Source organism: Schistocerca americana, chromosome X (genome assembly GCF_021461395.2).
Source record: "Schistocerca americana isolate TAMUIC-IGC-003095 chromosome X, iqSchAmer2.1, whole genome shotgun sequence".
Taxonomy (NCBI): domain Eukaryota; kingdom Metazoa; phylum Arthropoda; class Insecta; order Orthoptera; family Acrididae; genus Schistocerca; species Schistocerca americana.
Genome location: NC_060130.1, coordinates 84,580,841 through 84,606,466, shown reverse-complemented (window position 1 = coordinate 84,606,466; position 25,626 = coordinate 84,580,841). Strand labels below are relative to the sequence as shown.

The 25,626-nt window shown below is 45.6% G+C and overlaps 1 pseudogene; it reads right to left on the bottom strand.

Moving 5' to 3' along the window:
- The window catches only part of LOC124555368, a 204,720-nt pseudogene that overhangs the window by 105,105 nt on the left and 73,989 nt on the right, over positions 1-25,626 (bottom strand).

Genomic DNA, 25,626 nt, shown 5'->3' with positions numbered 1-25,626 from the left:
GCTAAAACACGATCAGGTAAAGTATCAGAAATATTTTTCCACAAATCTTCCGTAGCATTCCATGCCATCTCAACTGATGTAGTGTGTCACCAATAGATAGTTTTAGTAAGAAAGTTTGGCCCACCTTTAAGGCTTAACTTTACCCAAATTATCTATTGTTGACTGCATTTATCTCATTACACAGAAAGAGACTTGTCACATATATATTCCAGTCAGAATTTAAGATTTTGTTTCTGTTTGTTTCTAGTTTTACCAAATTTTCTGTTCCACTTGCTACACAAGCAATGCTGTTTAAGCAAGTCACAGTAATTCAGTGATCTTGCCTTGAATACTTGTCCAGTTACCTAATATTCAGTTTTCATTTTCACAGTTGACTTACATGGCTATTTGATCTCCTCAATATGAAATACATGTGAAGTGATCATGGCTCTTTGGTGTTCAACATCTAAAGGTAAACAGGCTTACAAAGTAATTTATCTAATAAAAAAAAAAAGGATGCAAACTATACTGCAAACTATACATATTGCGCTATTGAAGGAAATCCTTTCTGCGGGTACTGCATGCCTAACCAATTCAGGGAGGCACTTTAAAATTCTACATCCAATACACATTAAGTCAAGAAATCTGCACCCAAGATCACCAAAAAATCAATGGAGCCTCTAGTTTAAATCTACCTGGCTCCAAACCAAGGATTCCAATCAATACTGGGCATGAAATAACAAATTGTGAACTGTGATTCCATTAGATGAGTGACAGTAACCCTGTTCGCCACCAAAAGGAACTAAGATGATGACACGCATTACTTACAACCAGCTGTAACCATTGCACTAAACAGATGGCTGCAGAGCTGCTTCTGTATCTCAGACGAGACCTTCCCACAGTAAACATATGGGATATCCAAAGGACTTCCTTTATGATCTGATTGTTATTTCCCCGAGGAGATCCATCATCTGCGTTAAATTGGAAAACCTAATAATGAGCAATCTGACCGTAGTCTAGATCATGCAGGATCATTGACCTCAGGATCAAAAGATAAAGCAACTGATGTGGGCTCATGTAATAACAGTCAACATGTCTTTCTCATATACACTTCACTATAAAATAATATTTTACTGCTATTTATGCAGATTTCCTCAACAAACTGAACCACTGACATCTTAACATAAAAGTTTCATCTGTTAATAAGAAGTTAATAATTTATTTGGAGAAATGTAACCCACAAAACACAGCACTGAAACGTATCACTGTGGAATGTTTATCAGCTCTATTGATGAAAACATCAGCCTATGTGCACATGCTATGCAGTGTTTTGGGGCCAAAGCCCTCAGAGTAAAGTCTCAGGAGAAAACATGCATTCCTCCAATCTTATGTAGGCTAGTCAATAGTGGAAACAACAATTTCAATAATGAGCAGCATATTCGCCCTAAAATATATGTTAACAATGTTGAACACCTCATTTAGTAGCTAAAGATCATGCAGATTGTTTCATAACTTATCACCAACACCAAGAATAACATACTGCTTTACAGCACTCACCCTCTCTCATCTGGGGACTCAACACCATAGCCTTGAGCAAGCAAGGCTGCTATAGGTTCACTAATTACTTGCAGAACATCGAATCCTGCATCTTCAGCCGCATGTGCCAGTACCTGACGACTACACTTCGAAAAATTTAAGGGGACACACAGGACTGTGCGCAGATCTGTATCTGGAGGTACACATGTGGAATCAAACCCTGAAACAAATAACAAAAAATAAAGAAATGCTTTACATTATTACCAAACCACAAGCTTCATATTTGTATACAAACACTATATTTATTGTTGATTGACAGCTAGCTGGCTGGTCGTCAGTAGAGTCAATGCCTACAGCTTATTCTTTTCCATCAAATAATTTGAAACACTTAAAAAACACACAGTACAAATATGATGCAGCACTGGAAAACTTGTTAAATTGACATGCGACCCCATTAAAAGCAGGATCTTGCATTCGCAACATAAGTATTCCTGTAAATTGCTTTGTTCTACCACCAAATTCCTCGAAAATTACAGAATCAGAAAAGCTACCCATAGATTAGTTCGGTACCTGCATCAAAAATTTGTAATTCATTTTTTTTAGGGGCAGGAACATTTTGTGAATGGGCCAAAGAGTTTTGTTACTGCAAAGTATTGATTCCACTGTGAGAGTACTTATTAGTTACATGTTCAAAAGGAAAACTCTAATAGTTTAATCATTTTGTGTAATAGGACAGTGTGAAATAATGAGTGAAAAGTCACCGAGACCAATCATATTCCCACTTGACAGCTTCTACAAGCAAAACATGTCAAAGCACTACACCAAAGGAAGTCAGCATTTAGAAGATAAAAATGTGTATAAAATTTTAAACCCCAAAACTTCTTCAAATTGGCTGCCTTGTCAGGATCCAATTCTGTACAGATTGCTCGCAAAGATAGCAACCAAAGTAAGATTGTAATTTTGACATGTTACATATACACTGTCCAGTCACATTAATGTGACCATCAGTCGAAAGCCTGAATAACCACCTTTTGCTGCATAGACCACTGCGAGACATGCAGGAATAGTGATAGTGAAGTTCTGGAGGGTAACGACACGGATATGGAGCCATGCAGACTCCAGTGCCATGGCCAGAATGTGACAGGTTTCTCTTGAGAATCCACCGCGAGAACAGCTCGATCGAGGTGGTCCCACAGATTATCAACCGGGTTTAAATCCAGAGGGTCTGGTGGCCAGGGGGGTACAGTAAATTCATCCTGGTGCTCTTCATACCACACACATACATTGTGAGCTCTGTGACACATTACATTGTCCTGCTGGTAAATGCCATTGTGTGAAGGAAAAAACGAACTGCATGTATGAGTGAACATGGTAACCAAGGCTAGATGCATACTTATATCAATCATCTGTGCCTTTCAGAATGACAAAATAACTCGGGTAATGCCTTCAATATATTCCCCAGACCATAAAGCTCCCTCCTCCAGCCTGGACCCCTTTGCTTTCAGATGATTCACACCGTGCACATCAATGGCCAGCTGTCCAATGGAGTATAAAACGTGATTCATCTGAAAAGGCAACCTGTCAACACTCAGTGGACACCCAGCTGCAGTGCTGGCGAGCTAATTCCAGTCTTTGTTGCCGATGAACACCAGTCAGCAAGAGTGCACAAACCAGGCACCTGCTGCGGAGAACCATACACAGCAATGTTTGCTGAACGGTCATTGAGGAGACATTTTTGGTAGCCATGGGTTCACCTGGGCTGTCTGATGCTCACCCATACATATCTACACAGCTGTTGTTCACCCCGTCATCTCTTGCCCGTAGTGCATTATAGCTACCGTTGTGCTGGTTTTGTATAGCACCCATACATATCTACACAGCTGTTGTTCACCCCGTCATCTCTTGCCCGTAGTGCATTATAGCTACCGTTGTGCTGGTTTTGTATAGCACCTATTTTACCATGCACGGTATACTTTAAACACAGTGGCACACAAACAGTTTCATAACTTAGCTGTTTTGGAAATTCTTCCACCCTTGGCCTGAAAGTCAATGATCATGTCCTTCTGGAAGTCAGATAAACCGCTCTGTTTCCACATTATAACGACTGCAATGTTTTCCATGTTCCCCAACACACTTTATATACCCTCCCCCGCTGGCGCTGCCACCTGCTGTTTGTGAGTGGTTATTCATGCTGATTCCAAACATAGGCAGTGGTCACACTGTTGTTACTGGATTGTGCATAACACCTTTGTCAGTCTCTGGATTAATTACAACAGAGATATGTTGCAATTTTTTCCAGCTAGTGTGTTGAACAACAGAATCATTTTAAGTAATTACTACTCACAATCTAACAATGCGGGTACAGTATTAAGAATGGAGTGTCGAATGATACAATTTATACTCTGAGGAATATCTCCTATGATGCCCAAATGGACCATTAAGTAGTTAAGATCCTACTGTCAGTTTATAAACTAGTTGTATTATAAGAAAAACATGAAACAGACAGTATTAATACATAACGGACAAACAAAGAATCATAATAGTAATATCAGTAAATATACTGCTACAGATTTCTGAAAACAACTATCAGACAACATATATAAGTGCCTGAAGGTCAGTGCTCTTAGTATCTTTTCTTAATAATGTCTGTAGCTTTTGTCTGTAGTTTTTATGCTTATACTAGCAATTGGTGAATAATGGAAATCCAGTCAACCATGTTTTCAGACAAAGATAAAGAAAAGAAGGAAAAATAATGTCTAAGGTAGGGTGGACAGTGATCAGTGATGTCTGAGTAAGCTGTATTGCCTACTCAAGTTGTGTACACACACACACACACACACACACACACACACACACACACACACACACACACAAGTTACAACTCTTACAACACTAGACAGTATAAAATGTAATTACAATTTTTCTACTTTGGAGCAAAGCAGTTTGATACATTTCTTAGAGTAGCTTAATACATTTAATCAAGAAACAAATTTGCTAACTGAAAACCAAGTTTGCACTACTTTCTAACAAAAGAACAATCTCTGTGAATTTAGTTTAGTAGCGGCATTGGTGAGCTCTACTGTAAAGAATGGAAAGTTTAAAAAGTCATCACCCCTCTGTGTCATAAAAGGTGAAGTATTAGTTTATTTGGCCAAAGATGGTGTCAACAACCATTCCATGGTACACTTGGATGTATACAACTAAAATGAATTTGGGGGACCACAGGAAACCTAAGTCAGGCTGGCTGGACTGGGATCCAAACAACTTTCCTCCAAAATACAAGTACAGCATTCTTGATCACTAACCACCACATTCCATCAGTGAAGCCTAAAGAAGTCTACACGCACTTTTGGTAAAACTCCATCTTATTCTTTACACTCCCTATACCGTTTTTGATGTACAAATCTAAAACCACTCCTGATCATAACTGTTTGTTGAACAGATAAATTATGCTTGAATTCAGTAAGTTCCCAAGGTAATTATTTGATTCATTACTGTACTCATACTTAAAAAGACAGATTCATCTCAGATATTTAACCAGAGTTATGTCAGTAACAAGCATTTCACGGCAAGTCACATGGGGGATAACAACTGCAAAGCAAAGCAATAATCTGAAGGTCCCATCATGATCATAGTCCATGGTGGGCTTCAGTTTATTAGTAAAATATTGGAAAACTGTCGTATCCTTACAAATTTACTATGGAATATTCCTCAACCATCTGGGGTGACTGACTGAAGCTCTGATAAAGTCAGAGGCTACACAGGTGATCTGGCAGACATTGTGAGAAATATGTCAACAAATTGATGAAAATGAATATTGGAAACTTTAAGTGGTTCATCCCGCAGTTCTCCACATTTCTTCCCATAAATGTGTATTACGTAAAATTAAATAAATTCAACAGAAATAGCACGAGGTACAGAAATTAAACTATTACAGCATGTGAATGAGCGGACAGGTATTCGCAGACAAACTGTGAGACACACACTGCGCCTGTGGTCATACAGCTCAGGGAGTAGAAGTATTGACTACGAAAGGCATAGGTTCAGGTCTGAGATTCAGTCAAGTGAAAAGTTTTATTCTGAAGGAAAATTTCATTACATGTACACTCCAATGTAAAGTGAAAGATTCATTTTTATTAAACACATGTAATCATATCAGCCATTTCAAATGGAAAAAAAGTAGCAAAAGGCAATTATTACTTCCTGTTCATTCTTACGACACAAACCCAGGCCCGAGGACTGCATGGTTAGCAGAGGCCAGCAGACTGCACAGTTACAACAAGAGTGATGGAAGGTCACGACAGAGGGACTGGTCCCCCACCTCCACAGGCACACACACACCGTGATCCTCTCAACCATCCTCCAGTGAGAAGGGACACGAGGCACAGGTGGCGGTCATCTTAGTTCCAGCCTGAGCATCGGAAGTGACGACAGGGTGCCAAATGCGACTGTGGTCACAGCCAGAGCTGTTTCGTGTCGGTGGGTCAGACAGTCATGTCTGGCCTTAACATCAAGCCACTGATGCTCTCTGTCACCAATGATGACCCCTTGGGTCCATCCCAGACACCAACTGCATATGCATGCCCAGACAGACATTCCACCCACAGGCAGGCCTATATGCAGGTTTGGCACACAGCACACGATGCAGGAGGTCTAATGGTGTACAATACCAACTCAAATGCAGTATTTCAGCCAGATGATGTCTGCAAGGTCTTCAGCAGCTGTGTTTTAAATGTATGGACCATCTGCTCAATCTCCCCATTAGGAGCACGGTGAAACAGGGTGGTGATCGCATTACAGCCACAGAAAGCCTAAAGCTGCATCTACGTAAATAGGGGCTAATTATCCAACACCAGGGAATAAGTGGCACTCCCTCAAGGTAGAATACCATCATGAGGTCACAAGTGGTAGAAATGGTGGTAATGAACAGCATCCACGCCACGTAAGGGAAGTTTTGAGAGGGTGGCCACCACCAAAAGCCACATAACCTGAAATGTCACGGTAAAATCAACGAGGACCTTCTCCGACAAGTTATCTGGATGGGGCCACGACGAGGAACCTTGACCGTGGGACAAGTGATTGAGAGATCAGGCACGACACGAGCCGTATGCGCATTCAATGTGTGCATTGATGTTGGGCCAGTACATGTGCTGTGGGGCTAGTGCCTCCATACATGTCCTCCACCAATGACAAGCACAAAGGAGCTGGAGGATGCGGGGACAGAGCGAGGATAGAATGACGGTCAGGTTTTCGAGAGTCCTCTGCAGCCATCATTAAAACATCATTTGTAGCATTGAATCAGTAGCATAACATGAAATAATTGTGAAAGGCTAGATCATTAAGGCTCAAAACATTCTCTGGACACCTCTCCAGTACCTCAGACAAAACTTTCAACAGGACAGGATCGTGAAACAACACAGTGGATACCTCACGTGCAGTCAGAAGGAATTGAACCAGGATTTATTGTGGATGTTGGTCCAGGGGAAACAAACTGTTTCCTTGTGGTTGAACTGCACATTGGCACCAAGAGGAAGTGGGGGTAGGGTGTTCACGTTGGTGAGTTGGGTGAAAGTGGATTTCAATTGATACCCAATCAAAAACAATGCCCAATTCTGCGGACAATGCATCATCTTTTCCAGGAGTTTAGAACAATGCACAAACAACAAAATCGAGGCTTTGAGCTTTGCAGTCGTTCAACAGGTGTAATTTGCTGCCATACAGTCTACATTCCAGAGGTGAAAGCAACTGGCCATTCACTACTACCCGACACCTTACGAGACAAAACAACTGCTATACCATATCGGGACGTGTGTCTCGAGTGTCAAGGGCAGGTCCAATGCATATAGTGTCAGTCACAATGCCACCTTGAAACTGTACTTAATGTTCTAATATGCCAATTGGCAGGTGGTCAACCACACAAATTTGACACCCTTCTTGCATAGTTGATCTAGGGGATCTGTGATTTGTGCCACCTAGGGAATAAACTTGGCACAGAACATGATTCTACCCAGAAACAACTAGCTGCTTAAGGTCAGTAGTGGCCAACATATTAGTGATTACGTCAATGTGGTCACACGTGTGCACGATACTATAGCGACCTGGGGTCACTGGGGCCTCTAAGGTACAGAGGCTGTGAAGTGGTGGGTTGTGGAAGCAGTGGTGCTGGCCAGGGATGGACAGGTATAGTGTATTTTATTTTTCTTGAATTACAGCACTGGAGTGTCTGGATAAAGGAGACCATAATTAGGGTGTTTTGGGGTGCAGCAAATGCAGAGTGCATAAGATATCAGCTGTTGTTGGTGCAAAACTTGCAGAAGTGGAATCCCCTGCCTCTGTGAGAAGACTAATCACGGGGCTAGTCCGGAAGGCACCAGTCACAAGTCGGACCCCACAATGGTGGATGGGATCTAGTATCTGCAATGTCGAAGGTGACACAAAACCATAGACAAGACTCCCGTAGTCTAAACGAGACTGGGCCAGTGCTTTGTACAATCACAGGAGAATAGAGTGGTCTGCACCTCAGGTGGTATCGCACAGACATCTGAGAACATTGAGACGTAACCAGCACATCCTCTTCAGCTGGCGAAGACGAGGGAGCCGTGTCAACCAGACATCGAAGACCAGACCCAAGAAGAGACGGGTGTCCACCACCTCGAGGGATTGGCCATCGAGGAACAGGTCCGGATGAGGATGGACTATATGGCGATGGCAGAAATACGTGATGTACAATTTGGTCACCGAAAACTGAAAGCCACGGGAGAGAGCCCAAGATTGCACCCGGTAGATTGCCCCCCTGTAGACGGCTTTCTGCAGCGCCCACGACAGAGGAAGCGACATACGTACAAAAATCGTCAACATACAAAGACGCGAACACTGTCGGCCCAGCAGCCACTACCAGTCCATTAATGGTGATGAAAAAAAGAGGGACGTTCAGTACAGAACACTGTGGAACCCCATTTTCTTACCGACGGGAAGTGCTGTAGGAGGAACCAACTTGGACCCAGAAAGAGCGACATGAAAGAAAGTTATGGATAAAAATGGGCAGAGCACCACAAAGGCCCCAGTCGTGAAGGGTGGTGAGGATGTGGTGGCACCAGCTGGTGCCGTAGGCTTTATGCAGGTCAAAGAAGACTGCAATGAGGTGTTGCCAATGGGCAAAAGCCGACCGGATAGCAGACTCCAGGTGGACTAAGTTATCCAATGTAGAGCGGCCATGGCAGAAACCACCTTGAGTCGATGACAAAAGGTCGCAGAATTCGAGGATCCAAAACAGCCGCCAACTCACCAGGCATTCAACGAGCTTGCAGAGGGTGTTGGTAAGGCTAATTGGACAGTAGCTATCCAACTGAAGAGGTGGCTGCCCAGGCTTCAACACCGGAATAACAATGCTTTCCTGCCACTGGGTAGGAAATACCCCCTCACTCCACAGATGGTTGAAAAGGGCCTGTACACGACGGTGGCCAGCCACCGATAAGTGATGGAGCATTTGGTTATGTATCGAATCCGGTCCAGGAGACGTGTCAGGACGAAGGGTGAGGGTGCTGGCGAATTCCCACTCGCTAAATGGGGCATTATAAGGCTCCAAGCAGCGAGAAATGAAAGACAAAGGCAGTCGTTACGAGCGCTGTTTGAGGAGGAGGAGGAGGAGGAGGAGGAGGAGGAGGAACAAGGGCGGATACTGAGTCGACGCAGAGGCTTGGGCAAAGTGTTGAGCGAAACACTCTGCGACAAAGTACAGATGGGAAGGACAACACCATGCACAGAAATTCCTGCAACGGGACAATAGCCAAAAATTCGCCTGAGTTTTGCCCAGTCTTGTGAAGAGCAGGTGTGCGGTCCTATGGCAGATACATACCATTACCAGCAAATCCGTTTCTGAAATTTGATTGCAGCAATTTCCAGAGTCCACTATGGGACCATCATACCATCATTTGACAGGGGAGGGGGGAACCCCCCCGAGGAAGAAGGGATGGCTGAAACAGCTGTGGCAAGAATGGCGGCAGTTAAAGTCTGTGTAGACTCATCAATACTACTATGTGGTAGCATGGGGGGGATGGCAGCAGAGGAGAAGGCACCCCAATCAGCTTTAGAGAAGGCCCACCTGGGAGGGTGACGGAGCAAGACATACTGAAGGAAGGTCAAAACAATCGGGTAATGATCGCTGTCACATAAGTCATCGTGGACACCCCACTGAATGGAGGGAAGAAGGCTGGGACTGCAGCTGATGAGGCCAATGGAAGAGAAAGTGCCGTGTGCCACACTAAAGTCTGTGGGAGTACTGGTGTTACAGAGGTCAAGCGCTGCCAGAACAGATTCAACTGTCCTGCCCAGGGCAATAGTCGGGTGACTACCCCAAAGAAGGTTGTGGGCATTGAAGTCCCCTACAAGCAGGGAGGGAGAAGGGAGTTGTTGAAGAAGGGTGGTTAGGGCAAGGGATGTGGGTGGACTGTCAGACAGGAGGTAGAGATTACAGATTGTGATTGGAGTGGTCAGATCGACCCTGACAGCAATTGCTTCCAGAGTGGTATGGAGGGGAACCCACTTACTAAAAATGTCTTTGCGCACCAAGGTGCAAACACCACCAGAAGCCTGCACAGGGCCAATCTGGTTTCAACAGAAAGCATGGAACCCATGAAGGGTGGGTGAGTAAGAATTGACAAAATGGGTCTCTTGGAGAACAATACAAGCAGCAGAGTAGGAGGAAAGAAGCGGCCGCAACTCCGGGAGGTGACGCAAATAGCCATTACAATTCCACTGGAGGATTCTCAAGCTGGAGTCCAAATGGCAAGCGAACGGACCGGAGCCGGTCACACCACCGAGTCGCCATCCGTCACCGATAAGGATGGAGTAATGTCCATATAGGTGGGGTCAGACTGTTGGTTCATTGGCTGGAGGAGGGGAAGGTGGCACATCAGGGGGGTACCTGAGGGGCCTTGCACTTGTTCCCTTGTTCTTGTGTTTCTGCTGCTTCTCTTGTGATGGAACAGAAGGGCAGACTGCAGTGTGGTAGGACACAGAATTACACCTGGCAATAGCGGCCCCCACCGGCCGCTGATCGTGCGGCCTATGTGGAGCTGCAGAGCGCCTTTCAGGGGGTGCCGGGAAGAGGAGTCCCGGGAGGGAGCTCCAGTACCATCGGCTGCCGAAGAAGGGGAGCCCTTCTCTGGCGGGGGAGGGGGAGTAGCACCCAAAGGGGTGAGGGTGAGGGTGAGGGTGAGGGGGGAGGGGGAGGGGGAAGGGGGAGGGGGAAGGGGGAGGGGGAAGGGTGAGGGGGAAGGGTGAGGGGGAAGGGTGAGGGGGAAGGGTGAGGGGGAAGGGTGAGGGGGAAGGGGGGAAGGGGAAGGGTGAGGGGGAGGGGGAGGGTGAGGGGGAATTTGGGCGCGGCTTGGAAGAGGAGGGGGTACAAAGGGGAGTGGACGTAACTGAAGCAAAAGCAGAAGTTAGAGGCACAGGATGGAGCCGGTCATACTTTCGACAAGCCTCGGTGTAGGTAAGTCGATCTAAAGTCTTGTACTCTTGAATCCGTCATTCATTCACATACACCAGGCATGCTGGCGAGTGCGGAGGATGCTGCGCATCACAACTGATGCACACAGGTGGGGGACCACAGGCACTCCCCTCATGGAGGGGGCGCCCACAGTCACCACAGAGGTGATAACTGGTGGAGCGGGAAGACCTGTGTCCAAACCGTAAGCATTTAAAGCATCTCATCGGTGGTGGAATGTAAGGCTTTACATCACACCGATACACCACCACCTTTACCTTTTCTGGGAGGATATCCCCCTCGAAGGCCAGAAAAAAGGAGTCTCTATCAGTGTGATTGTTTTTAAGGCCTCGCTGAACAATGTGGATAAATCGGACACCTTGCTGCTCGAGGTTTGCATGGAGCTCCTTGTCAGTTTGGAGAAGAAGATTCCAGTAGAAAATGATACCCTGTACCGAGTTCAAAGATTGGTGGGGTGCGACGGAGACTGTGCTGTGGTCATAAGTCCCCTAGAACTTAGAACTACTTAAACCTAACTAACCTAAGGACATCACACACATCCATGCCCGAGGCAGGATTCGAACCTGCGACCGTAGCGGTCGTGCGGTTCCAGACTGTAGCGCCTTTAACCACTCGGCCACTCCGGCCGGCCTCTGCAGACTGGGCAGGAGACGATGTCTTTATGAGCAAAGAACCGGACTGCATTTTACTCGTGGATTCCACTTCATGATACTTATCTTCAATCGCCTCAACAAAAAAACAAAGGCTTGGTCGTGGCAAAACTCTCACCACCTGTCCTGATACAAACCAGGTACCGAGGGAAAGGTTTCAACCCAAGTCGGCAAGCTTGACCTTCTTCCCATGGGGTGGCGAGGGAGGGGCAGGCCAAAGGATCAGAAGGACTATCATGTCTACTATCACTCTTAGAAATGGCCAAAGAATGGCCAGGATATTGAAGCCTTTCCCGCTTCATATGCAAGGCGTCTGCCCTAGTACCACCCACCCTGCCCAGGGGCTCGCCCAGTGGGCACCACCCAGCCATAGCGAGGGCCGTCTGGCACGGCAGCCATTGCTGGGAGTTCTGATGCCCCAAAGTGATGAGCATCAACTCCTTGGCATACACGAGCCGTTAACAGCTCAGGTACTAGCAGTGTGATCCCTGTGTTGTCAGGGGGCTCAGCCAGTTGGGTACTTAACAGCCCCACCACACGGACTGGCTACCATGCTGGTGACCTAGCATGAAGGGGGGCCAGGGTGCAAGGGGAAAATGGAGGGGTGGGGAGGGGAGGGTGAGATGAGCCTCCAACATGGAAACTAGGTAGGGAGTTCATCCCCAAATGGCTCACACTTGACGGAAAATGTTGGAAATGGAGGTCAAACTCCAAGGGGACCAAAACGCTGAAAAGGAGATGGAAACAGCAAACTAAACAATAGCACATACCAAAACTAAGCCGGGAGGAAAGCCAAGTCGACATGAATTCCACCAAGAGGGAAAGGAGGGGGCAGGGGGAAAGGAGCAAGGACAGGAAAGGAAAGGATAGGAACAGGGATGGTAATGCAGGTCTGGGAAAAGGAAGGAGACTGCAAATAGCTCGGAGCCCCGTGCACTTCACACACGTACCCACAAAGGGACTGTCGGCCCCCTGGATGGACATACGACGGAACTTCCAACATTGAAAGCACCACATTGGGTGAGGGATATAGGGCTTCACATCACAGCAGTAGACCATCACCTTGATCTTCTCAGGTAATGTATCTCCCTCGAAGGCCAAGATGAAGGCACCGGTGGCAACCTGCTTATCCCTCGGACCCTGATGGACACGCCGAACGAAATGTACACTTCGCCGTTCTAAACTGCAAAAGTAGGTCCCTGTGAATTATGATACCCTGGACCATATTTAAGCGCTTATGGGGCACGATGATTACAGAAACATCCCCCAGCTTGTCACAAGTGACTGGGCAGATGATGCTGTTTTGATCAAGACTGACCCAGATCTCATCTTGGACAATCCCTCAACCCCCCCCCCCCCCCCCCCCAAACTTCTCCTCTAAATGCTCAACAGAAAACTGAGGCTTCATTATCATGAAAGATTCCCGATCAGCTCTCAAACATATAAAGTAGCGGGGCGAATAAGAGCTGCTCCCATCCTTAACCTGATGTTCCTCCCATGGTGTGGCCAGGGAGGGGAACAATTTGGGGTCTTAATTCTGTGTGTTGAATTGAGCCTGTGAATGCTGAAAGACTACTGGTGCTTGACCACCAGTAAGAGGTGATGTACTACGCTTCATCGAGTGTCATCCGCCCTGATGCCACCCACTCCGACCAGGGGGGCTCCCCACAGGTACCATCCAGCCACAGCATAGGCCACCTGGCAGGATGGCCATTGCCAGGAGTCCCGATACCCCAGGAGGATGGGTATCTACCCCTGGCATATGAGGAGAGTTAATGGCGCAGGGATCAGCAGAGAGATCCCTGTGTGGTCAGGGGGCTACAACCAACAGGGAACATAGTGGCCCCACCGCAATTGACTGGCTATGGTGCTGGACATCAGGTGCACCCAAGCAAACAAGTCCATCATCATTGTCACCCAGGAGGGTGACCTTGCCCAACAGTTGGAGAATGAGCAGAAGTGCCGATCCACGTCAACTAAGGATGTGATAGGTATCAGCGCACGATGGACATGATGCACCATGTAAGGGTCCCCCAACAGGGGACCATCACAAAGGCTGAAACATGTGAGACTCCTTTTAGTCACCTCTTACGACAGGCAGGAATACCTCAGGCCTATTCTAACCCCCGGACCCGCAGGGGAGTTTTTAGACAGTGTAAGAAGGATGAACATGCAGATGCATAAACGGAACACCCATAGCCTAGTTTTGAATGGACAAGGGATCAGTACAAACGTCCGATCCCCTCCCCAGGAAGTACCACTGAGGACACACAGGACACTGAGGGACCAGGTGCAGCATGCAGCAAGGCAAGACACATGGGAGAACCATGAAAGTTTCCCATCAAGTGCGAGCCTGAGGAATTCCATTGTTACAGTGAACGGATGAGCAACAGGCCCAAGATGTAAAGATGGTGGAAGAAACCCAATGCGCTACTACAAATTCATACAAACGGATTTGTTAGTGGAAAATCAAAAGCCATTGTCAATGTGCCATAAGTAAGACGATTGAAACATCGCTGAAGATACCTCTGAAGCCAATAAATCACAAAATCATCACTGAAACAGGAGCCAGAGATGCCTGGCGGGAGACAAGCCATTATAGAGTTAATGGCTATAGCAAAAAAGGATGACACTCAGGGTGGAGCCCTGAGGCACTCCAATTTCCTGGTTAAAAGCGTCCAACAAGGCAGAAACCACAGTTACATTGAGAACTCTGTCTTGTAAAAATTCCTGAAGGAAATGGGGCAAGCAGCCTCTGAAGCTCTTTGTATGGAGAGTATGAAGGATACCAGTCCTCCAGCAGGTGTTATAAGTTTTCTCCAAATCAAAAAACACATCCCACAGTCTGGTACTTCTACAGAAAACCATTCACGACATGGATTGACAAAGTCATGAGATGGTCAACTGCCAAACGGCAGGCTAGGAATCCACACTGTGCAGTAGTTAGTAAACTGCGAGACTCAAGCCATCATACCAGCCAGGCATTAATCATACATTCTATCAGCTTGCAAACACAGCTGGTGAGAGAAATGGGGCAGTCGCTGGAAATCTGCTCAGATGTCATTGTATGTATGGAGGAGAAAATGCCTTACCCACAAGAGAAAGGTACTGCAACATCTGAATGTGAACATCGTCCAGCTCGGGATGAAGCGAGAGTGTGATCTAGCTCCTTCACAGTAAAGGTGGCAGGATTCACAATTATGAAAGGAGAAGGGTATCACCCGAGCCGTCTCCACTCATTTCGGATGGAAGACATCAGGGCAATAGTCGGTAAATCTCAAAATCTCCAGAAAATAGTGACCTAAGGTGTTGGAGACAGCTGTGGGGTCCAAGACGACACCATCTGCTACTGTTAGGCCGGAAATTGGGGAATGGACCTAGGTCCAAGAGAGAAAACAAGTAAATGGAATCTAGCTAGTATTTTTGCTGTCCCGAAGAAGCCGACGACACTGTGCCCCCGACTGTTTACGGCACCATTTTCACTGACGATTTTGCCATCAATTGTTATTCTCCATGGACTAGTCCGCTTGAGCAGTGTCTTCAGCACTGTCTCGATCTTATTTACTCATGGAACATCGACAATGGCTTTCAGTTTTCCACTGACAAAACAGTTTGTATGAATTTCTGGTGGCACAACGAGTTTCTTCCACCATCTTTATATCTTGGGCCTGTTGCTCTTCCGTTCGTTGAAACTATGAAATTACTAGGACTCGTGCTCCATTGGAAACTTTCTTGGTCCTCTCATGTGTCTTACCTGACCGCCTGCTGTACCCTGTCCCTCAGTATACTGTGTGTTCTCTGTGGTACTTCCTGGGGAACGGATTGGACCACCCTCCTCTGCTTGTACCAGTCCCTTGTCCATTTCAAACTAGACTATGCGTCTTTTGTTTGCGCATCTGCACGTCCGTCCATCTTATGCTGTCTGAGTACAATCCATCACTGTGGCATCCGTTTGGCCACTGGCACCTTTTACACTATCCTGGTTGAGAGTCTTTATGCTGAAACTGCCAAACTACCACTGTCATTCCGACATCATGTTCTCCTCAGCTGATATGCATGCTGTTTGTCTGCCATACCTGGCCACTCATCCTATGCCTCCTCCAATGACTCCTTTGACCACCAGCATGGGGCATGCCCCTCTTCTCTAATGCCTCCTGGAGTTTGCTTTCGGCTAATGCACAGCAGCTTAACTTCATGCTACCTGCTACTTTTTCTTTGGGTGTGAACCCTTCACCACCTTGGCTTCGTGCAGTGGTCTGTGTTCACCTTGTACTTCATTGGATTCCTAAGGACTTGCTCTGTCCCCATAAGTTTCTTGATATTCGCACGGAACTTCATGGTAGTACCTTGGTGTACACTGATGGCTCTCTGACTGACCACAGTTTGGGTATGCCTTCATCGCTGGCACTAAACATTTTTGATATCAGCTGTCAGAACACTACTCAGTATTTACAACAGAGCTGGCCCTATATATATATATATTAAATATGTCTGCTTGTGTCTGTATATGTGTGGATGGATATGCGTGTGTGTGCGAGTGTATACCCGTCCTTTTTTCCCCCTAAGGTAAGTCTTTCCGCTCCCGGGATTGGAATGACTCCTTACCCTCTCCCTTAAAACCCACATCCTTTCGTCTTTCCCTCTCCTTCCCTCTTTCCTGATGAGGCAACAGTATGTTGCGAAAGCTTGAATTTTATGTGTATGTTTGTGTGTCTATCGACCTGCCAGCGCTTTCGTTTGGTAAGTCAAATCATCTTTGTTTTTTATATATATATATATATATATATATATATATATATATATATATATATATATATATATAATGGTTTTAGGGCATAAAACTGCTACAGTCATAAGCACCCATTCCGTGGCTTAGTGAAGGGTAAAAAACCCTATGTCAAATCAGCAGCAATGGGAGCAAAACTCAAGTAGGAGGGAAACTAAAAACTGAAGGAAATCTTAGAAAATTGCTATTGACGGGAGTTGTTTTCTCCAAAAGAAAGCTTCAAATGACCAATGTCTTCTCACTAACACTGATAAACTCAAGGATGCAATAAGGCGAGCGTGCATCATAAGTGAAAGGTGTCTCACCGTCCACAATTGAGAGCAGTGGGGACAAAATGGGGGATGATCGCCACTTAAAAGATGTCAGTGGCTAAAAAGACAGTGCCCAATCCGGAGTCTAGTTAAAATTACCTCCTCCCAACAGCAAGGCTGGGAGGAAGAGGTCCAAGCGCAGGGAACAGGTTTTATGTCCCGTAATTTATTATCCTGAAGTGCAGACCAATGTGTGTGCCATAAAAGAGCAACACGATGACACAAAATGCTCTGTAGATCGGCAAAGGGAACTGTGTGAACAGTGGGCCGAGGAAGAGAGACAGCAGCCTTTGCCACTATATTGGCTGCCTCATTTCCGCAGATACCAACATGCACTGGGATCCAGAGGAATGCCACAGTGAGAGGATGGGGGGTGGACAATCACCCTCATGGGCATCCCTGCCACAGGTAACGCATTTGGCCACATTGGAACATGACTGGGTGGTATGATTAAACCTCTGACACCGATAGCAACATGTAGGGTTGGGAATGTACGGGTGAAGTGAAATTACCTCATATCCCTTTTTAATGTTCGATGGAAGTTGAACTCTGTCAAACATCAAGAAGAGAGTGTGGGTTGGTACCAATTCCTTTTCAACTCTTTTCATTACTCGATATACGACCATTACTACCTGATCAGACAGGTAATTTTGAATGCCCTCATTTGATAATCCGTCAAGTGATCGGGTATAAACCACCCCACGCGATGAGTTTAATGTATGGTGTGCTTCCACCCGGACAGGAAAGGTGTGTAGCAGTGTAGTTCGAAGCAATTTGTGTGCTTGGAGGGCACAGTCTGTTTCTAACCACAAGGTCCCAGTTGCATAACTGAGAACAAGACTTTACAGGACACCTTTCTGAATAATGAAAGGGTTTACTGTTGAGAAGTCTTGACCTTCACAAGATCAAGAAACAACTAGGAACTTTCTCAGTGAGGGAAGAGTTTTCTGTGGCTGAGACTCACTAGCTTTCTTTTGTAGAAGTAGAAGAAACCATTGGGAAAGTATCACCCATGTCACCCATGATTACTGGCGTCTCTGATGGCGCAGTCCTTCCAAGTGGGGGCCCTCTCTGAGGGCACTCCCACCTTAGGTTATTGTCCACACCTCAAATCACACCTTCCGAAGAACTGACAGAGGGTCCAATGGGCATGTTCGGAAGGTACCAGCTCGGCTAATCACCCCTCCCTGGGCCTGACCTTTACCAGGGGGTACGTACATGTCCTACTTGTCTACCCGGGATGTGGAATTACGCATTACCCCATCACTGGCTACACATGAGAACACATTGGTCGGCCTTCAGACACCCACAGGGAGGAAAGAAACAGGAAGGGAGGAACAAAGAAAAAGGATAGAAGAGAAGAATTCTCAAAAGCCCAAGTGGAGAAGAAGATAAAGAGGAGAATCATGGAAAAGAAAAGGACAAAGTAGGGACAGAGACTTTCCATTATAGAGATGAAAGAAGAGAAACCACGTCATAGAATTACAAGCGTCCGTCTCCAGATGTAAATGTGAAACATGCTTCCAAAGAGAGGGAGAAGGGGAAGAGGAAGGGAAGGGGCGGGGTGGGGGGAGGATGCAGAAAGGGAAAGTATGCAGCCCAGAAAGGAAAAAGAGCTACACTAGCTCAGGGTCCCGTGCTTGCCACACACACATCCACAAAACAGTTGTGGACCCCTGGGTGGGTCAGAGCCTCTTGCGTGCTGCACACCATCCATCCCTTAGTGCAGTGGGTCCAGGAACGCTTTCACTTCCTCACTTTTGACGGGGCCACTGTGATGTTTATGCAGGTTTCTGGTCACGTCAGTCTGATGGGAAATGAGGCTGCTGTTACTGCTGCCAAGGCTGCAGTCCTCCTATCTTGACTAGCTAGTTCTTCCATTCCTTCTTATGATCTCCTTATTGCCATCTGTCAGCAAGTCGTGTCACTTTGGTAAGACCATTGGTCTTCCCTTCATGCGAACAAGATCCGGGGAATTAAAACTCTCCCAGCAGCTTGGCCGACCTCCTCTTGGTCATCTCACCATGATAAGATCATTTTAGCTACGTTGCATGTTGGGCATTGTCTTTTTAACCATCACCATTTGTTAAGTGGAATCCCTCACCACTGTATGCTCATTGTCATCAAACTTTTATGGTTCGCCATTTCCGGATGGAATGTCCCTATTTTTTAACCACCTATGTTCTACTGTATGTTTGCTGTCTGAATTATCGGCCATTTTAGTGAGCAGCGAGAGAGCTGTCAACCGTGTTTTACTTTTTATCCGTTGTAGCAGTATGGCGAAGGACATTTAATCTTTAGTTCAGGACCTCCATATTTTATGGCTGTTTCTCCAAGGGAATGGCTGTCCATCAATTGGGCTTGTAGTCGCATTTAACTGGCTCTGAGCACTATGGGACTTAACATCTGTGGTCATCAGTCCCCTCGCATTTAACTCCTTTTTCCTCTTCTGACATGGGCGTGTATGACCTTAGTTGTTTTAGCACCTTAAAACGAAACAAAACAAAACAATCATTATTACTCCTCATTGTGATCTAATTGCGTAAGGCACTTAATGCACACTTTGCTGATCCTTCCATCATTGCTTTCTTAGATTTAGTGCCCTCTATTGGCGGTGATGTCAGCATTTGCAGCGGAGCATCACAGTTCCCTTAAATGGCTTAACATGTCCAACGTGAACAATGAGGGGGTCTTTGTTGGTAATTACAACTTTACATTAATGAGTGAATTCATTTTTATGATCTGCTATGGTCCGTGGTGGTATCAGGAATTTCTTTGCTTTGTTCTTAGGTGAGCAGGGATTCGTCACTAAGACCCACTGGCCAACTCCAAACTGCAGTAATTGGCCGATATGTCATCCTGCTTGCTCTTGACGCTCGAGTGCTTCTGTGTTTGCTTTCTTTAACTTCTTACAAACATCATGTAACGTCTTTGCAAACTTCGTAACTGATTCCCAGTTTTTCCAATTTTAGGCTTAATCACCTCAAAAAGAGAAGGCAGGTTTGTACCATATATTACCTCACATGGTGATAGACCAACACTACACTGGACATCAGAATTGTAAGCTGACATAACATATGGAAGGTAAACGTACCAATCATTGTGATGGAAGTTCACAACAACAACTCAACATCTTACCAACTGTACAGCGAATGTATTCTGTTTTCCTGATAGACTGAGGGAGCCAAGGGCTAGTCCTGAGCTTGTGAGTGCTTAGTAAATGACATAGGTGCTAAATCATACTGGATATAAAATTAGTGCCCTGACATCGAAATAAGTGTCCAAGGAATAGAAAATCAACTGGAATCACTTGACAGAGGAAAGTCCACTGGACCTGACGGGATACCAATTCGATTCTACACAGAGTACGCGAAAGAACTTGCCCCCATTCTAACAGCCATGTACCGCAAGTCTCTAGAGGAATGGAAGGTTTCAAATGACTGGAAAAGAGCACAGGTAGTCCCAGACTTCAAGAAGGGTCGTCGAGCAGATGCGCAAAACTATAGACCTATATCTCTGACGTCGATCTGCTGTAGAATTTTAGAACATGTTTTTTGCTCGTGTATCATGTCGTTTTTGGAAACCCAGAATCTACTCTGTAGGAATCAACATGGATTCCGGAAACAGCGATCGTGTGAGACCCAACTCGCTTTATTTGTTCATGAGACCCAGAAAATATTAGATACAGGCTCCCAGGTAGATGCTATTTTCCTTGACTTCCGGAAGGCGTTCGATACAGTTCCGCACTGTCACCTGTTAAAAAGTAAGAGCCTACGCAATATTAGACCAGCTGTGTGGCTGGATTGAAGAGTTTTTAGCAAACAGAACACAGCATGTTGTTATCAATGGAGAGATGTCTACAGACGTTAAAGTAACCTCTGGCGTACCACAGGGGAGTGTTATGGGACCATTGATTTTCACAATATATATAAATGACCTAGTAGATAGTGTCGGAAGTTCCATGCGGCTTTTCGCAGATGATGCTGTAGTATACAGAGAAGTTGCAGCATTAGAAAATTGTAGCGAAATACAGGAAGATCTGCAGCGGATAGGCACTTGGTGCAGGGAGTGGCAACTGACCCTTAACATAGACAAATGTAATGTATTGCGAATACATAGAAAGAAGGATCCTTTGTTGTATGATTATATGATAGCGGAACAAACACTGGTAGCAGTTACTTCTGTAACATATCTGGGAGTATGCGTGCGGAACAATTTGAAGTGGAATGATCATATAAAATTATTTGTCGGTAAGGCGGGTACCAGGTAGAGATTCATTGGGAGAGTCCTTAGAAAATGTAGCCCATCAACAAAGGAGGTGGCTTACAAAACACTCGTTCAACCTATACTTGAGTATTGCTCATCAGTGTGGGATCCGTACCAGATCGGGTTGACGGAGGAGATAGAGACGATCCAAAGAAGAGTGGCGCATTTCGTCACAGGGTTATTTGGTAACCGTGATAGTGTTACGGAGACGTTTTGCAAACTCAAGTGGCAGACTCTGCAAGAGAGGCGCTCTGCATCGCGCTGTAGCTTGCTCGCCAGGTTTCGAGAGGGTGCATTTCTGGATGAGGTATCGAATATATTGCTTCCCCCCACTTATACCTCCTGAGGAGATCACGAATGTAAAATTAGAGATTCGAGTGCGCACACAGGCTTTCAGACAGTCGTTCTTCCTGCGAACCATACGCGACTGGAACAGAAATGGGAGGTAATGACAGTGGCACGTAAAGTGCCCTCTGCCACACACTGCTGGGTGGCTTGCGAAGTATAAATGTAGATGTAAATATGTAATTATTGTATCAGGAACACTAAACTTCAGCAACCAGCTTTTCACCATTGTCTTTGCCACTGTACTTGCTCTAAAATGCATACTGTAACAGTTATGAGCTTTCTTCATCTTTGATACTATGAAACATGCTTTCCATATTTTGGGATCAGGTAGAATGGACCACAACAAGAAAAAATTGTCAGGTAAATGAAAAGACATCTTTTCTACTGAACAAGGGTTCATAGCTCTTAAGGTATGAATTTTAGAGCCTATGTTTACTACACAATTTTTTCTTGGTTTGGTCCATACTACCCCCTACCAAAATATGGAAAGCAAAGGGCTCATGGTAGAAGAGATTTGGTTCACAGTATCGAATATGAGGTGTTCATAGCTCTTACGACATGCATTTTGGAGTCCATCTTTACCAGATTTTTTTGCTTCGAGTGATCGTTCCTTTAATACCCCTGAATATAGACCATTCGTAATGAAATACCATGTATAAGGTCATATGATAGTCATTAATCATGTCAAGCGCAGTTGGCACCACACTGGGGCTGTATTTCATCTTCCTATACAACAGGCCATAGTGCTTTGTGGACTGCAGCTGTGCCCTAAATACTTTAAATCAAATCTTCCTTCTTGGGCTCTCAGAATTCTGTTTTTCTTTCCTGATTGGTGTATGACTTCATAGTTGAATTCACTTGATTTCAGAGCACAATACGTTGACATACTTGCGAGCCTCTTGTGGTCCCAGCAATCACTTCGCAAATTTAAACTTTTTCGTGTACAAATAACAATGGAAATATGTAATAGCATAAATAACAGCCAACATTTCCATCTCTGTGGTTGAATAGTTCTGTTCTGCTTATTCATCTGTGTCAATGCATATTCTTCCAAGTGTTCGTTGCCATCTACATCGTAACTGGGAATACATTCAATCACCTGACTGCTCATGTCACACGACAGAATAAATGCTCACTCATAGTTTGGGAACACTGGTACCAGGTTCGTTGTCAATGCACCCTTCAATTTTTCAAATGCTGTCTGAAAGTTGACTACGGACATTCCACATCATTTTTCAACAAATGATTCAACAGCTTAGCAATTTTGGCAAACTCCTCAACAAATTCCCTATAGTAATTACAGAGTCCTAAAAATGATTTAAACTGCTTTGTTGTTTGTGGTGGTAAGAAAACAACTTCTGCAGAAGTTAACCAGTTTGTCTTTTTTTTTCTTTTTTGTGGGGTTTTAGGGCACAAAACATCTAAGGTCATGGGCACCCAGTAGAGAACCACAGAATGCTGGGACCGCAAGGGTAAAAAATCGTTGCGAGGTGAAAAAAAAAATCTAAAACATCAAGACGTTACGGAAGAGTATCTGAAAGACATCGACAAGACACCGGAGTCACCAGGTCAAAATCAAATCTCTTGTCATATTACTGCTTTTTAAAAAACTTAAAATGCAAGCCACAGCTCGCACGTCATCTGCCAAAATGTCTGGCAAAGCGGTGGTAGCGCAACCCTGAGATGTACGTGGCTAAAATATGGGCAGAGGACCAGGAAATGTCTGACCGTTAAAGGCTGGCTACAGAAAGGACAGCTGGTTGCAGGGTCACCACTCAACAAATGGTGGTGACTAAAGTGGCAGTGCCCTACTCGTAACCAAGCTAACAGTACTTCCTCACGGCGAGACAGCCGGAACGAAGTCGACAAGGCTGGTGGGTGAGCTTTGGCTTCTCTTAGTTTGTTCCCCTGAAGGGAGCACCACATGCCAAAGTGAGATGATACGCCAATAGAGGAAAGTACAAATATCTTGCGAGGGAACAGAGTAAGAGGTGGGCTGACCAAGATGGACGGCGGCCCTGGCTGCAGCATCAGCTGTGTCATTCCCAGGCAAACTAACATGACCAGGAACCCACATGAACATCACTTGGGCTCTCCCATCCGGGAACAAATGGAGGCAGTCCTGCATCCGCCGGACGATGGGGTTGACTGGATCGGGATCATCTAGACTCTGAAGGGTACTGAGAGAGTCGGAGCAGATCACACAACGAGTGAGCTGGTGCCTACGGACACAGTGAACAGCCTGATAGAGGGCACAAAGCTCTGCTGTAAAAATTGTGAACTGGTCAAGAAACCGGTATTGAAACTTATTGGTCCCGACGACAAAAGCACAGCCAACACCGAATGGTCTATATTCAGGGATATTAAAGGAACGATCATTCGAAGCAAAATAATCTGGTAAAGATGGATTCCAAAACGCATGTCGTAAGAGCTATGAACACCTCATATTCGATACTGTGAACCAAATCTCTTCTACCATGAGCTCTTTGCTTTCCATATTTTGGTAGGGGGTAGCATGGACCAAACCAAGAAAAAATTGTGTAGTAAACATAGGCTCTAAAATTCATACCTTAAGAGCTGTGAACCCTTGTTCAGTAGAAAAGATGTCTTTCACAGTAGCAAAGCTATTAAAGATATGCATTTTTGAGTCCACGTTTACCTGACAATTTTTTCTTGTTGTGGCCCGTTCTACCATCAGTGTACAAAAATATGCTATCGGCAAGTTGTGAGCGATACGTCAGCTGGGGAGTCAAATTCTTCGGGAACAATCTGAGGTCAAAATGGAAACAAACCTGTGTCTGAAGCCAAGGTGGTGAAGGGCTCTCCCCCATTCGGAAAGTGGCAGTAAGTGTGAACTGCAGCTGCTGAAGCAGGTGACGAAAGCAGACGCCGGGAGGCCACAGAAAAGAAACATATATCTTGTACTGGCGGTCAAGAAAAGGTCAAAGGTTGGGTGGCCTGGCATGGAAGAAAGCCGATACGCATACCTACCGAGTATGATGTCATGCTGGTATGACAGTGATAGTTCACCAGATTCTGCGTAGAGACGTTCAACAGAGCTAGTACAGAAGGCACCGGCGGAGAGACAGATCCCCGAATGGTGTATTCGGACGGCCTAAGATAGAAGGCCGTGCAGAGGAGTAGACAATGCATCCATAATCCAACTTGGAGTGGACAAGAGATTGATAGAGGCAGAGGAGGGCAGTCCGGTCAGCTCCCCAAGAGGTACCACTCAATACATGAAGGACATTGAGGGATCGGGTGGAGCGTGAGGCCAGGTAGGACGTGTGGGGAGACCAACTGAGTTTCCTATCGAACATAACCCCTAAGAACTTTATTGCATCCACGAACGGGAGAGCATTTTGGCCCAGTCACAAGGACGGTGGAAGAAACGCCTTGTTCCACCAGAAGTTGACGCAAATGGATTTGGTAGTAGAAAAGCGGAAACCATTTATGACACTCCACGAATAGAGATGGTCCAGACAACACTGAAGACAGCATTGCAGGAGACACATCCACTGGGAGCTGCAATAAATAGCAAAGTCTTCAACAAAAAGAGGGCCAAAAATGCCAGCTGGAAGGCAGTCCATTATAGGATTGATAGCTACGGCGAAGAGGACGACACTCAGTAAGGAGCCCTGAGGCACCCTGTTACTTGTGAGAAGGTGTGAGATAAGGAGGAACCTACACATACCCAGAAAACTCTGGTCCGTTAAAAATTCCAAGATGAAAGTGGGAGGACGACCACAGAGGCTCCATGTGCGCATAGTACGTAGAACGTAGAATGCCTGTCTGGCAACACGTATCATACGCTTTCTCCAAATCAAAGAAAACGGCCACTGTTTATCGCTTCTGCATAAAATTATTCATGATGAACATCAACAGGGTGACGAGATGATCAACCACTGAGCACCGCTTTCGGAACCCACACTGAACATTAGTGAGAAGATGGTGTGACTAGAGCCACCACACTAATCGACCATTTATCATGCGTTCCATCACCTTACAAACGCTGCTGCTAAGGGAAATTGGACGATAGCTGGAAGGAAGAGATTTTATCTTTACCAGGCTTAGGTAGGGGAACAATAGTAGCTTCATGCCAAAGCGTGGGAAATACACTGTCAGTCAAAATACAGCTGTAGGTATTCAGGAGAAAGTGTTTTCCCACAAGAGGAAGATTCTGCAGCATGAGCACGTGGATTGTATCGGGCCCAGGAGCAGAAGACCAGGATGAGGAGAGAACAC